We start from the raw sequence: 14,730 nt of genomic DNA, 5'->3' as shown, positions 1-14,730 counted from the left end.
GATAGGAAATCCCTCAACTTCACCCTCTGCTCTCTCCGGTCGAGGAAGGATGTCAGCAAACGCAGGGCAGGCCCCTCAACCCCAATCTCCCTCAGGCGAGATGTTATAAACCGAGGGAGAAAGGGTGTCGAAGGCAGCCGTGAGGGCAGGCCCCACCAGCCCAATCTCCCTCAGGCGAGATGTTAAAACCGAGGGAGAAAGGGTGTCGAAGGCCGCCGTGAGCTCTAGCAGGATCAGGAGGGTGGTCAGGTCCTTATCCGCACGTGTGCGGATATTGTCCAGCACTATGGTAAGGGCGGACTCGGTGCTGTGTTACCTCCTGAAACCATGCTGTGAGTAATCCAGCTGACCTGAACTTTCCAAGAAGCCCGCGAGATGCTTATTCAGGTGGGTTTCCAGCATCTTCGCAGGGGCAGGGAGCAGTGAAATAGGGCGGAAGTTCTTTAATACCCCAGGGTCTAGAGATGGTTTCTTAAGCAATGGCTTCACCACTGCCCTCTTCCATTGCTGAGGGAAGATGCCGTCCCTCAAAGCCCTGCTCATAATCTCCACAAGAGGGGGCAGGAGAGATTCCCTGCACTGCTTGAGGATCTTAAGCGGACAGGCATCTAATGGGGAGCCAGACCTAGTTTTGTTCAGGAGATTCTCTAGTTCCTGAAGAGAAAGAGGCGGGAAGAAGGCAAGGCGCCCCAAGGGAGAATTCTCAGCAAGAACTGGTGCGGAAACAGAGGGAACCAAGGGCTCAGTAATGAAAGTCCTCTGCAGCTCTAAAGCTGAATAAATATCAGTGATCTTAGTCTGAAAGAAAAGAGCTATGTTGTTACAAAGCTGCTGAGAGGTAGTGACAGGGTCTGGGATCTGCAGGGATGTGAGAGAGTCAACAATCTTGAAGAGCTCTTTCGGGGAAGAGAGTGAAACAGTGAGAGCCGTGAAATATTCCTGCTTCACCCTTATTACCTCCACCTTATAGCCCCTCAATAGAATCTTATGCGCCTCTTTGTCCCTTAGATCCCAGCTGGTATGCTAGAGACGCTCCTGTCTCCTGACTCCCTGCCTAAGGAGTCTTAGATGCTCAGAGAAACACGGAGCCGAAGGTTTTTTCCTCGCCGAGTAATGCAACCGGGCAGTGGCCAGTTCATCAAGTGCCATAGTAACGGCCTTTTCATACTGCGAGACCGCCAGATGAACGTCTTCCTCTTGAGAGGTGGACATACTGGAAATAGAGGGGGGCAAGGGAGCTATTAGAAATATTTTTAAAATTCCTCCGTGATTCCATTTTACTCGGGATCCTTTCATTCCTGACAGCAGTCAGACAGGTCACTTCAATCGGTACAACGAAGTGATCCGACCAAGAAAGTGGAAGGGGGTCTTTTACAACCAACCTGCCATCATTGGAGAAGATCCCATCAAGCGTATAACCCACTTGATGGGTGGCACCTCTCACAAGCTGATTCAGCCCACAAGCGGACATGACATCCAGCAAGGAGAGAGTATCACTAGCCTCCAACTTCTCCAAGTGATAATTCAGATCTCCCAAGATCGTCAGATGTTCGCGGCCAAAATAGGGTTCCAGAATGTGCAGCAATTGTTGTCCAAAGTCCGCTCTGGGGCCGGGAGGACGATATATCAAGATCCCATTAAATGGGATTTCGGAGACGCCCTTTAGAGAGAAGTACAGGGCCTGAAAGTAATCCTGAGGATCCGATAAAGGTAAGGTGTGACAATGAAAGCTATCTTTGTAGAGGATAGCCAGCCCTCCTCCTACCCTACCTATTCTATCCAGCCGCACTAGAAAATAGCCCTCTGGAATTGCCTCAACAAGATCAGGGCCGGAAGAATCCTTTGCCCACGTTTCGGTGACAAATACCCACGAGGGCTTTGTATCCAGCACAAACTCCTTAAAAGCGATATTATGCTTGATTAACGAGCGGGCATTGATAAGGAAGCCATCTTCTCTCACTATACTGCCTCTTTTGTTGGTATGGTCTCCCGATGGGTGAGACAACGGAGGAAGGCTAGAACCCCCATAGCCCTCACAAAAACACCCGCAACCTAAAGGGTGAGAGAGGGCTTCCGGGGAGGATTTAAAATGACATGGGAGTCACAATGGTTTTAAGTTAAGCAGGTCATAACTAGAATACCCGAGAACCATGGAATTTTCCTCAAGGCTACCCGATAACCAGCCATCCAGCCCGTCCGCGCAGATGGGCTGGACTCTGGCGTGACTCCGGCGTCGCTTCTGCGCACACGCAGCGCGCACACGCTGTGCGCCATTATCTCGAGTTTAAATAGGGCTCTAGCCAGTCCACCTGACTGCTAGAGCGCAGAGTGAGGCGTGAGCTTCCCTGAAATCCCCCCAAGATGGCGCTCACCAGAGTAGAAAGCGCGAAGAGCAATCCGCCTAAATAGCGGTGCGGGGCACAATTAAGGTGCGGCAATGCGAAGGGGAAGATAAAAACAAGGTAAGAATGTAGTCACACACAAAATAAAAATAATACGAAAAACGGGAGTGATTAAAAGCCCTGAGGCGTCTTAAAGCAAATCGCAGCGCGCAGTAGTGAGGAGCCTAACATCCTGGCTATGGATCCTTTGATTCGTCATTTTCAGGAAAAGCATCTACAGCGCAGCCTTCTATTCACTGGCCCCCTCCTTTTCTCGCTTTATGTGGACGACACGGTCTTATACGTAAGAGAGCCACAGACAACCTGGAACCGCTGATAAGGGAAATAGTCAGATTTGGCCATTACTCAAGCCTTGGCATTAATTGGCTCAACTCAGTCACCTTCCCCTTTACCCCCAGCATCACACCTTGGGAGTGTGCATTCCCTTTAGAATAGTGTGCAGACACAGTTAAATACATAGGCATCCACATCCATTTGGACACAGACTCGATTATACGCCTCAACTATGGGAGAACTATCAACTCCCTTGAAGAACAAATAGAGCGATGGCTTAGACTACCACTGTCCATCGCAGGTAGAGTGGTGATTCTTAAGAAGGTGGTCCTTTCTAAGTTTTTATATCTTCTCAATAACATCCAAATAACCCTCCCTAATCATGTTTTCCTGACGCTAAGGTCCCTCCTTATTAAATTAGTCTGGGGGGAGCCAACAACCTGGTGTTCTATGGCAGGTACTTACACTTCCCTACGAGAGAGGAGGATACAGCGTCCCAGATCTCCATCTATACTACCTTGTAGCCCAATGCAGTTATGCTCATGCTCAGAATCGGACTTTGTCCTGCCTGAAAAGCTAAACGCGGTGTTGCCCCGGGGTGTTCCAAGTGATCCAAATTACATTTAAACTGTGTCCACCACCAATTGGGCTTGGGAAAAACTGTGGCGCAACACTGGCACTGCCATGCTATATTCCATTTCCCTTCCACTCCCCAACGCCCGGTGGTTACCAGTTACCGGGGAAAAGGTTGTACATTGAACACTTTCTAAATTTGATATTACCAAATTGGGTGACTTATACCCCGACAGTCATGCCTTTTCGGTACAAGACAATGACCGTTTTCCCGGACCGCTTCACACTGACTCGGATACGCTCAGCCTTGCGTGCTGCGCTCCCTAGTTTCCCACTCGAACCCACATCATTTGCTCCGCTGTCCCAGATCATAGACAGTGAACAGGGGGTTCATCTCATTCCTAAATTATATAAAGCCTGCTCAGAGCTTATCCCGGTAAATGACTACGTACTCCACAGAGCCTGGGAAACTGACCTCGGTCATTCAATCACGGATGATCAATGGGCTAAATGTTGTGAGATCACCAAGGATGTCTCCCTCAATGATGGATGTGAGAAGTTGGCCTGGTATATGATGTTCACTATTCTAGTGAGCACCTTGCACCAGTCCAAACAACCCTTATGGTGATGGTTGTAAAGTCAACCTTATAGACCAGCTATCCTAGGGGTAGCATCAGGACAAAGCAGCCTTAGGCTAAACTCAAGAGGGCATGTGAAGCCAGCAGTTTTACCATATGCAATCCCTTTAATACCAAATGAAAGGACACCACACAGGATATATATTCAAAATATATAAGTGTTTATTTCTAAACAAACCCCTGAACTCTTTATGAGCACAGAAGCACAAGCGCAAAACAAGTAACTTAATAGAATAGACAAAAGTTGCACAATTATGGATAGGGCCGGGTGGCCCGCTAAACCATATATTAAAAAAGTGATATAAATACCACGTCACGAACAATGGTAAGGCCTAGGGCCTTGAGAATTGCTGGGGCTACACTGGACTAACAATGGTTGGGGAGCAGGAGGCCCACGGGATGCGTGTGCAGTTACTAAAGGCACACGCGTTCACACATAGAAGTCAATGGGTGCGTAAAAGTTAATAGTTAAAGGTTTGGGAGTCTTCCGACTGGACTAGAACTTAACAACTTGAAACTAGGAGTGTAAACCTTTACAGGAGCACCGTAGTACTCGCGTTACCTAACCCACAGGAAGCGGGTGAATAGGTCCCAAAGTGTGTCGGGTTTCATTGTGGAGATCTATGGAGCCTTGGAGAAAAGATGCTGCAGGCGGCCAGAAGAGAAGAGTCTGGGTGGATACAAGGGTGGATCGAAGATGTACAGGACCTGAAAGTAGAGGGGACAGAGTCTGGGTCACTAGCCAGTGACCAGGATGGAACCAGGTGATGCTGTGTTGCAATCAGGTGCTAATGGAAAGCTTGGTTCTGCAGCCACGTGGACCAGGAGGTGTCAACGATGACCAGGAGGCAGGAACGGACTGTCCCACGAAGGCTCTCGCGGTGAGCGGTGTCGGCTTCAAGATTGGACTCAAAAAGCCTTGGCAAAGGCAACCCACACAGGAATCGACGTAGGCTTCTTACTCAGACAAGCAAGGTCTGAGAGGCTGCTTCTTTTGAGGGAAGCAAGGGCCAGTCTGGAGCAACTAGACCAGCAGTGTAGTTTCAAAGAATCGTCGCCAAAATGGCCACTAGCCAATGGGCAAGTGACCGGGCAGACACGTCGAGCAGGAAAATGCAAAAGGGCCCCACGCAGAACTCGTGGAGTCTGCAGGGCTGATCTTTGGTGCAGATGCTGCTCGGGGCTGGGGCTTCTCAATCCCCACTGCACAGCTTCGAGGAGGCCTCGGGGGCTACACAGTTAGCAGGTCGCAGACTTTTCAAGATGGTCGGTCCCACGTCTCTCGTCGCCTCCACGGGTTTCAGCTTTGCAGGGACTGTGGATCGGGCTGTTGGATGTCTGGGAATCTGGTTCTTGCCAGGCTCTGGGCTCGGGCTGCGGCGGGAGGCGGCGGCAAAGCAAGTCGTCGATCGCTGGATGGTGCCTGCTTGTGCAGGGTGGTCACTCCTTGACCACAAGGGAGATTCTTCAGTCGTCTTCTTCCAAAGTAGAGTGATGAAGGTCCAGAGTTTCGTTTCAAAGTTTCAGTCAGGATAATCTAAAATCTTGGGACTCAGCTCCTACCTATATACCAAACTTAGGGGCTGGATTACCCGCTTAGGTCCCTCCTTTGGGTGGGACCAGGGAAGGGGTTGGTTACACCCCTTTCCCTTTGTCCAGTTTCACGCCAGAGCTGGGGCTGGAGTGCCCCAGCACCTGTTTGAACTGGCCCATGCATGGGACACCTTGTGTGCCCCAGGCACTGTCTCACTCCTTTCAGCCCTCCCTGTCCCAATACACAAAATCCTGTCTGTGGTGGTGCTAGCACCTCCCAAGGCAGGAAACCTATTGTCCAAACCTCCCTCGCTGGAAGGACTCCCAGCAGCAGGAGGTCAGACTTGTGTCTGTGGCAGCAGCATCCATTTTGTGATGCTGAGGCTCTGGTTAACTTTAACCGGGAATAGTCAGACCCCCCAGGATATAGCGGCATGGATTAGCAAATTTAGCGGCACAAAAATGGAAATTTAGCTGCACAAAAATGGAAATTTAGCGGCAATTTAGCGGCATTTTATTTGGCGTTTTTTCCTACAACAAACACAGATATCTGTGTGTGTTGGTCCCTGGCGTGTCTGTGGTCTGTGTGTGTTAGTCTCTGGTGTGTTTGTGGTCTGTGTGTGTTGGTCCCAGTGTGTTGGTTTGTAGTGCGTTGGCACCTGTGCCGCCGGGCACTGATGTTTTCCTCTTGTCCTTGAACTATCTGAAGCTGCTGCTGTCTGCGGACACTGAAATCCCCCCTTGGGCCCTCAGGGGCCCGGGCAGTGCACGTCTCCAGACAAGGGCCTGTCCGGGAGCCAGGAGAGTGAAGGAAGCCCCCAGAAGGGCTGGGGCAGAGTCAGGCTTCCGGCAGGGACAGATCCCCTGGTCTGTGCAGCTGCATTAAATGTTCCTGTAATTGCATACACAGCTTTCTTTGAAAGAGCCATCAGTTTATTTTTAAAAGTTTTAAATAGTGCTGGCTAGACCCGGAGGTATCAGAGCGCTTTACATGAGCATCAGATCATAGTTACAGGCTACATCGTTACAAAGGTTACACAATTCTTAGAGCATGGCAACATAGTTACTTGTAAGGTCGAGATAAACAATAAGCACAAATACGTAAGGGGAAAAGAAGGCAAGTTGAGAGATTCAGGGGAGGGGGTTGGAGTAGGGGAAGTAGACAGATAATGAAGGCGGGAAAGAGGAGGGGAAGATGAGAGACACAGCATGGGGAGAGGAGGGGAAGGGTGACGGGGATACAAACCGGTAGACGAGTCAAGGCAACGTCCAAAGTCCAGTAAGCTGTGATCCCAGGGGAAGGGGTATCCCTTCCTTATATCTATTGCGAGAGGCTCCCTTAACGCAGTGGACTCTCTCAGAGGGTCTCTGAGACTCCAAGGCCTACATACTGGATCCTTCCCCAAAAAGGGGAGAGGGAGTGCTTTGGCAAGGGGTGCCATACCATACCTCAAGTGTGAGTGGCTCCCTTGGCGCAATGGACTCACTCAGCGGGTTCGCTGAGACTCCAGAGTATAAATATTGGATCTTTCCCCAGCAAGGGGAGAAGGAGTGCTTAGTCAAAGGCACAAAGGACAGGGGGGTAGGCAGAGTAGCAGGCAAGGGGAGAGAGGATAGGAGCTAGGGAAGAGACAATAAGGAGAGACGAAAAGAAGTCTGCCTAAAGACCGACTGGGTAGGTGACGACCAAGGAGGGAATCCACGGCCCATCTCCCCTATAGCTAAAACAATTAGCTCCATCGGGCATCAGACAAAATAGTTCAGTCTCAAAACATTGAGAGAGGAGGGAGGGAGAGACATAAATAGAGGGAGGATGCGGTAGGAGACGACAGGAAAGACGAAAGGAAGTGCAACAATGTGGTTCAACAATATACCAGAAGAAGATCAACAAGTAAACATGAAATCAAACAATCAGCAATACAATTAGGGGAGGAGAGAAAGGAGAGAAAAAGTAGTGAGGGGTAGGGAGGGAGAGAGAGTGAGGATAAGGGAAAAGACAACCGTAGAGATGAAAGGAAGTCTGTCTAAAAACAGACTGGGTAGGTGACGAGCAAGGAGGGAATCCACAGCCCATCTCCCCTATAGCTAAACCAGGTAGCTCCATGGGGCATCAGACAAAATAGACTGGTGATACTATTTACATGCTGTACTTGAATACAATGTGGTCCTATGCTTTGCTCCATGTGCATCACTGCTTGTACACCTTACTCATGGCACCATCATTCGGTGTTGCACCATTAGTGTATGGCAAATTGATGCCATCAATGTGAAGACTTCTTCACTGGCACAGTCCCTCCAGACCATGTTAAGCAAGTTGTTAGTCTGCTGCTTTGTTTCCAGTTTCTTGAGGCACTCTTCTGTGATGCACTGAATGGATATTTTCCCATCACCTGTTGTAGTTGACATCCGGCCAATGGCTTCCTCTTCATCTTCAGAATCACTTCCTTCTTGTGAGTTTATATTAGATGCTGAAACTGGTAACTGTGACAGAAAAGTCTGCAGCACCCTCAAATACACAAGTAAACCTTCCTCTGAAAGAGTTTCTAAATAGGTTTCCCCAACTCTTAAAACAAAATAAAAAAGCCAGGGTGCTTTATCCCTTTTTCTTGAAAGCTGGCTTTCAGACGTTAAAAGTGCATTCAGAAAGAATTCATAAGGGAAGACAATCTGTATATCAGCCAGCGCTGGAATGATGAAATTGAATATCTGATCGGTGAAAGGTGCAGCCAGAAACTCCTCTGTAAAGGCAGTGAAGATCTGAATCCTTGAGACCTCTGCACAATAACGGTATGTAAAGTGCAGTGGTTTTAAAACATTCTCAAGAAGGATCTTTGCAGTAGGAACTCGAGAAACAGTGTATTCAATGCTTAACGGAAGTTTGCAATTTATTAACAAGTAAAAAGACTTGTAGTATCCTTTCTTTATCATGTAGTGCAAAATGTGTTCAACTATTGATGCTACGTAGTTGGCATCCTGCAACTTAGGCAAATATGTACTCTCAGATGCAAATACCTCAATCATTCTCAGTGGAAGTGCAACATTCAAACTGTCTTCATTGCAGTGTTGCAACAGTCTGCAACACAGCCCAGCAACCTCTTTATCTGAAATAGGCATGCCCGTCTGTCGTGCCAGTCAGCTGCTTTACAAACTGAGCATTCTGTTTGATTAAATGTTGACATTTCCACAACAAACTGTGGTATCGTAAAAGACGGGCTACACTGAGTGAAGTTAAGTAATTACTTTATTTGCAGACGGAGCGCCGGGGATACACAACTGATCGCTGTGAAACGGTCGGCGCCAATGAACAAAATGGCCGCCTTCCGTTTCCGTTTGCCGTGCTTCCTGTTCCGCCTAGCGGAACACAAGTGCGCTAACGCAAAAGCGTTACCACATATCTCCCCCCTTTACTCACAGTGAATCAACAATAAAAGTTCTTACTTCCAGTCCATGTTAAAGTCTTTGAATCTCTCTGGTGTCTTCACTTCTCTTCCCACTCTGGTTCTCACCTTCATCGTTCCCTCTCTGCACTCCTGTTCCATGCTCTCTTTACCTTGAGTACCACTCTTGTCTGTCATGTCCTTGTCCCTCTCTCCATTCCTTTCGCTCCTCTGTCCTTCTCGCTCTCCTGCACCATTGCCATCCTCGGCTACCTCCTGCTGTCCTTCTTCTACGTTCACGTTTCTTTCTCTGCTACTTTCTTCTTCTCCATCTCCTTCGACATTCTCTGGACCATCTTCCACATCACATTCCTCTTTGATTGTCCTGCTGCACTTGGCCATCCTGTCCTGTGACCATACCTTTCCGTCGCTCAGCAAGGCCGATCGGTCGTACGGTTCCAAGACTTGTAATGGCGGCGAGAACTTGCTCTCACCCTTCTTCTTGTGGACTGCTAGTTTGACTCTTACCCAGTCCCCTTTCTCTAGCTCTGCTCTCTTTACTTTGTGGTTCTTATTGAAGTGTGTCGTATAGATCTCCTGTGCTCTTTCCAGGTTCCTTTTTACCACTGCCGGAGACCATCTGCTCTGTATCACCAACTTCCTCCACGCCTGATTGTCCTTGGTGAACGCTTCTCTCCCCCTCAAAATCTTGAAAGGGCTGTACCCGGTGCTGCCCGGTGTGATCCTGTATGCCCAGACCATCTTTTCCAGCTCCTTCTCCCAATCTAAACCGTCGTTGATGGCCGCTTGGATGGTTCCCATGATCACGCGGTTAAACCGCTCCACTTGGCCATTTCCCGCGGGATGGTAGATGGGTGGGTGTTTCACTTCTATCCCATTCCTTTCGGTGAAGGTTGTCCATCTTGTCGAAATGAACTGAGGACCATTATCGCTAATGATGATCTTTGGAATACCTTCTCTTAGGAATGTGGACTGTAGGAAGTTCACCACCGCCTCCGTATCCATGTTTTCTCTTACTTCAATTTCTGGCCATTTGGAGAATTTTTCCACCAGTGCTACTACGTATTTCTGAGTCCCTGCTTTGTTTAGGACTGGTCCTAAAATGTCCACTGATAGCATTTCCCACGGGCCATCCGGTATGGGGAATTTCCCCAGGGGTGGTCTGATTAGATTTTGATATTTGTCTGCCTTGGCACAAGATTCGCACTGTCTCACGTGCCTTTCAACCTGCGCATCGACAGCCGGCCACCAGTAAGCTTGTCTGGCAAGGGCTTTGGTCTTGGTGATGCCCTGGTGCCCTTCATGTAGTAAAACCATCAGATGTTCCAGTACGCCTTTGGGTGGTATCACTTTGTCTCCTCTCAACAGGAAGACGGAGTCCTCGGCCAGTGATAGTTCCTCTCTGACCTCCCAGTACCTTCGGAGCTCTTTTCTTAGGTGCCTCTTCTCCGGCCATCCGTGGACGACATATCCCTTGATGGCTTCCAGGTCGACATCCTCTTTGTATGCTTCCTCCCACTCTTGCATACTAATCACTTTCTCTGCCTCTTGGATCGTGGCGACCACATAGCCTGCCCATTCCTGTTCTTCTTGGTCACTCTCCGCTTCCATGGCAGCTGCCCTGCTGAGGAAGTCCGCCACTTTGTTTTGTGGCCCAGGGATGTGTTCCACATCGTAGAGAAAGTCTAACAGGCGCAGAGTCATTTTTGCGATCCTAGGTGTGGCATGCGCATGGCCACTCGATGTCAACACTCGGACTAAGGGTTTGTGATCCGTTTTTACTAAGAATCGCGCTCCCCACAGGTACTGGCGGAATCTCTCCATGGCCCACACCACTGCCAGCATCTCTTTCTCCACCACGCTGAACTTCTCTTCGTTGGGGGCTAGGGATCTGGATGCGAAGCTGACAGTGTGTATCTCTCCCTTCTCAGTTCGTTGCATTAAGACTGCCCCCAGCCCTCGGTCACTTGCGTCCGTCGTGAGGATTGACTCTGCCTGGGGATCGAATCCCTTGAGTGGGATGGTGGTACTCATCTCCTTCTTTAATGTCTCAAACTCTTCTTGTTCTGCCTGACCCCACTGGAATCTGTTCCTCTCTTTGAGCAGCTGTCGTAGGTGGTGCGTCTTGGAAGCAAATTGTGGCACGAACTTGCTGTAGTATTCGGCCATTCCCAAGAATGACCGAACGTCCTCCTTCTTGCACGGGGTGGGTGCATCTTGGATGGCCTTCATGTTGGCGGTTTTGGGCCTGATCCCTTCTTCACTTATTTTGTGGCCTAAATAAGTGACCGATTTCACTCCCAATCTGCATTTCGACCATTCTGCTGTCAGTCCGTTGTCCTGTAGGATCTTGAATACTTTGTGGAGCTTTTCATTGTGGTCGTGCATGGACTTCCCCATTACTAGGATATCATCCTGAAAGAATTGAACGTCGACTACTCCTCTCAGCAATTTGTGCATCATCTTTTGGAAGACTGCGGCTGCCGAAGCTAGGCCAAATGGCATCCTTAAGAATTCATAACAACCGAATGGTGTGATGAAGGAGGTGAGGTGTGTACAGGAGGGGTGTAGCTTGACCTGATGGTAGGCCGACGACAGGTCCACTGTCGAAAACCATTTGATGTTTTTGGTCTTCGACAACATCTCGTTTATGCGTGGCAGGGGGAACTTGTCGACAAGTATATTTTTGTTCAATTCCCTCAGGTCCACACATAGCCTGACTTTGCCGTTGGGTTTTTGAGCTACCACCAAGGGAGAAAGCCACTCTGCACTTTCTATGGCTCTGATCACCCCTTCTTTCTCGAGTCTGTCCAGCTCTTGTTGTACTGCCTCTCTGCTCCTGAACGGGATGTTCCTCACTTTGTGCACCACTGGTGTTGCTCCTTCCTTTAGCTTGATTAGGTGCTTGTATCTCGCCAGCTCCCCGATTTGGCCATTAAACACTCTTGGGTACGCCCTCTTCCATGACTCCACATCGTCTCTTTTCTCCATGTCCATAAGCAGGATTTTCTCGATCCCTCCTGGATTCAGCTGGATTCCTAAGGCACCCTGGTCTCTCCAGCTCAGGACTGAGGGGCCTTTCTCCGCTACGTACAGTTTGCACACGGCTTGGCGGTCCCTGAACTCGAACGACAGGGGACAGTACCCCAACATTGGGATCTTCTGCCCGGTGTACGTGACAGGACGCAAATCCATGGGACGTAATTTCTCTCCGTGAGTGGACGCAAATTTGTCTTCCCATACCTTCCTTTGAATTATTGAGATGGAAGCTCCACTGTCCGCTATCATTTCCAACGGTATACCTCCGATGTGCATGTCTAATCGGGGCTTGTCATTTCCTGAGTCGTCCATCTCCAATACCTGGACATCTATATACAGGATTTCCTCTTGGTCATCAGTTTCTTCAGATTCGTTGGTATCGTCTTGCTGTTCTCGGTCAACGAACTTCACTGTTGTCCCTTTCGGTTTCCGGCGGCATACTTTCTCGTAATGGCCAAATATTCCACAATACGAGCACTTTGCTCGGAACGCCGGGCATACCTTGTCATTACCTAGATGGTTGACACTCCCACATCTGTAGCAGCTCAGACGTCCTCCCTTATTCCCGCTCTGGTCTGTGGGATTGGTGGACTTCTGCCTTCTGCCATCCGGTTTTTTTTGTGGCTCCTTTTGCCTGGGGCGTTCCCCCTTCTGTTGTGTCGATATCTGGCACACCAACTGCGTACCTCCTGATTCTTTCTTAGCTGCTTGGGCACAGCGTTTTGATAGTTCAGCTTTCTTTACCATGGCCCAAATTTCTTTGAGTGGGGCATCTCCGTTTACCCATAGCTTCTCCTGGACATGGGAGCTCGACGTGTGCATGATAATCTGGTCTCGGATGAGATCGTCGTGTAGTGCGCCGAATTTGCATGAGATGGCGAGTTTCTGCAGGGCAACAACATATTCATCTACAGTTTCGCTACTCTTTTGCTTCCTTTGGAAAAAATTGTAACGGTCAATCGCTACACATACCACGGGCCGGAAGTGTGCGTCTAGGTCAGCAATGGTGTGGCTGAAGACGTCGGTGTCTGCGGCATCTCTTTCCACTTTCACGATGGTGTCGTAGATTCTGATCCCCTCCGGGCCCAGGTTGTGTAGCAAGATTTTTTTTCTTCTTTTGCTGGAGTATGGAGCGCCTGCCTCCTCCTCTAAAGCGTCGAGGTAGTTGAGGAAATACCTCTTCCAGTCCTCCCATTGCCTCTCCGGTTCCCCTGGATTGGTTAGGAACGGTACAAGTAGCGTGAGGGACGACGATTGCACCGCCATTCTGCCTGCTCTGTTCCTGGTGGGTTGGACAGAAACTGTCTTCCCTTGGGGGCTGCCTGGAGCGTTATGCTTGGTCGAGTCCCCTTCTTCCGGGTCACTCTCGCTATCTTCTCTTAGTTGTGCGTGGGAAGGGGTAGGTAGTGTCTGCGCCCCTGCCCCTCCTACTGCATGCACGTCTGCTGTCTCTTCAGGGCGAGTGGTGGATGACTCCCCTCTGCCCTCTCTCTGTTCCGCCAGCTTGGCTGGTCCTGTACTCCCTGGGGCGATGCTCCCCACTGCCCCTCGGTTCGCCTCCTGTTAGCGCGGGCTCTATCGCTATGCTCGCTCGCTCGTTCGAGCTTCTGTGGTGCTCGGTGCCCTGAGCGCTTGCAGGCCTACCTCCGCTGCCTGATCTTCCTGTGTGCCTCAGGCTGGGGTGTGCACCGTGTGGAGCCAGGTGTAGCCCTCTGCCACGCTCCGTTGTGGTGTGTAGCACTTGGATTACGAGTACGCCGGCTGAATCAGCGTCCTCTGACCTCAATTGCTCTTCAGCACTCTTCTGGGGTTCTGCGTCAATCCTGATGCCTCGTCGCCATTGTGGTATCGTAAAAGACGGGCTACACTGAGTGAAGTTAAGTAATTACTTTATTTGCAGACGAAGTGCCGGGGATACACAACTGATCGCTGTGAAACGGTCGGCGCCAATGAACAAAATGGCCGCCTTCCGTTTCCGTGCTTCCTGTTCCGCCTAGCGGAACACTAGTGCGCTAACGCAAGTGCGTTACCACACAAACGTTTAGAATCCTCCTTTTGCCTATAAAGAAAAACAGAAGTTGCCGTACTAAAAGAGTCAGGCTAATTTCATGAGTAATGGACACATTTTCCTCTGATTGTGTCGAAGCAGCACAGCGATCAAATTCACTTCTCTGAATGGAATATTGATGTTTTCTGTCCTTGTAACCTCGTACAAAGGACTGAATAATTATTGCATTTTTTAATCTTCGTCTTTCTTCCTCTCTTTTCCGTCTTTCTTCCTGAGTCCGATGCAGAAGAGATGACTTTTCTTCCTTTCTACTTGCACTGCCAAGTGACACCTTGGGTCTTGTCTTGAAATCTCCTTCAAAGCTGAACATCTTTATTATTTATCACATCTAGAGATGCGGCTCCAAACCAGACGCAGCATGGATACCATTCGCACGTGTCGCCAGTGTCTCCAACTGGCTTTGAGTCTGGTTGCTGGCTGACTTAGACAAGAACCATCCCCCGCCCCCCCCCCCGCACAGGTCAGATGCTCTCCTTAGAGCCTCCCAAGTTACAACACGGCCCTCTCTCCCCTCGATCGTGCGATCAGCAGAGAGCACCCCTGGAGGGTCCCACAGAGCGGCCCCTCCCCAGGCTTCCCACGGAGGCTGCCACTGCCTCCAGAGGCCTGAGATTGACCAGATGGCTCTTTCCATCAACCCCCCCGGCCCCCACCCCTCAGCAGACCGGCCCCTTCCCCTTGAAAGGGGTCTTGATGTCTAGATTTCGCTGGCACTTTAGCAAAAATCCTGCCATGTTTACAAAAGTGCCGATTTCGCGGCTAACTGCGAAATCGCGATATCCTGAGGGTCTGAATAGTAGGAACAA

At 49.8% G+C, this 14,730-nt stretch overlaps 1 pseudogene; it reads right to left on the bottom strand.

Annotated features, from left to right (window-relative positions):
• Nucleotides 1-312: 312 nt before the first annotated feature.
• LOC147749060 (ubiquitin-protein ligase E3C-like) lies at nucleotides 313-14,234 on the bottom strand (annotated as a pseudogene).
• Between the last annotated feature and the right edge of the window lie 496 nt (nucleotides 14,235-14,730).

This window comes from Lissotriton vulgaris, chromosome 1_1, assembly GCF_964263255.1.
Source record: "Lissotriton vulgaris chromosome 1_1, aLisVul1.2, whole genome shotgun sequence".
Lineage (NCBI taxonomy): Eukaryota > Metazoa > Chordata > Amphibia > Caudata > Salamandridae > Lissotriton > Lissotriton vulgaris.
Note: the sequence above shows the minus strand (reverse complement) of the source record. Positions and strands in the feature narration are given on the sequence as shown.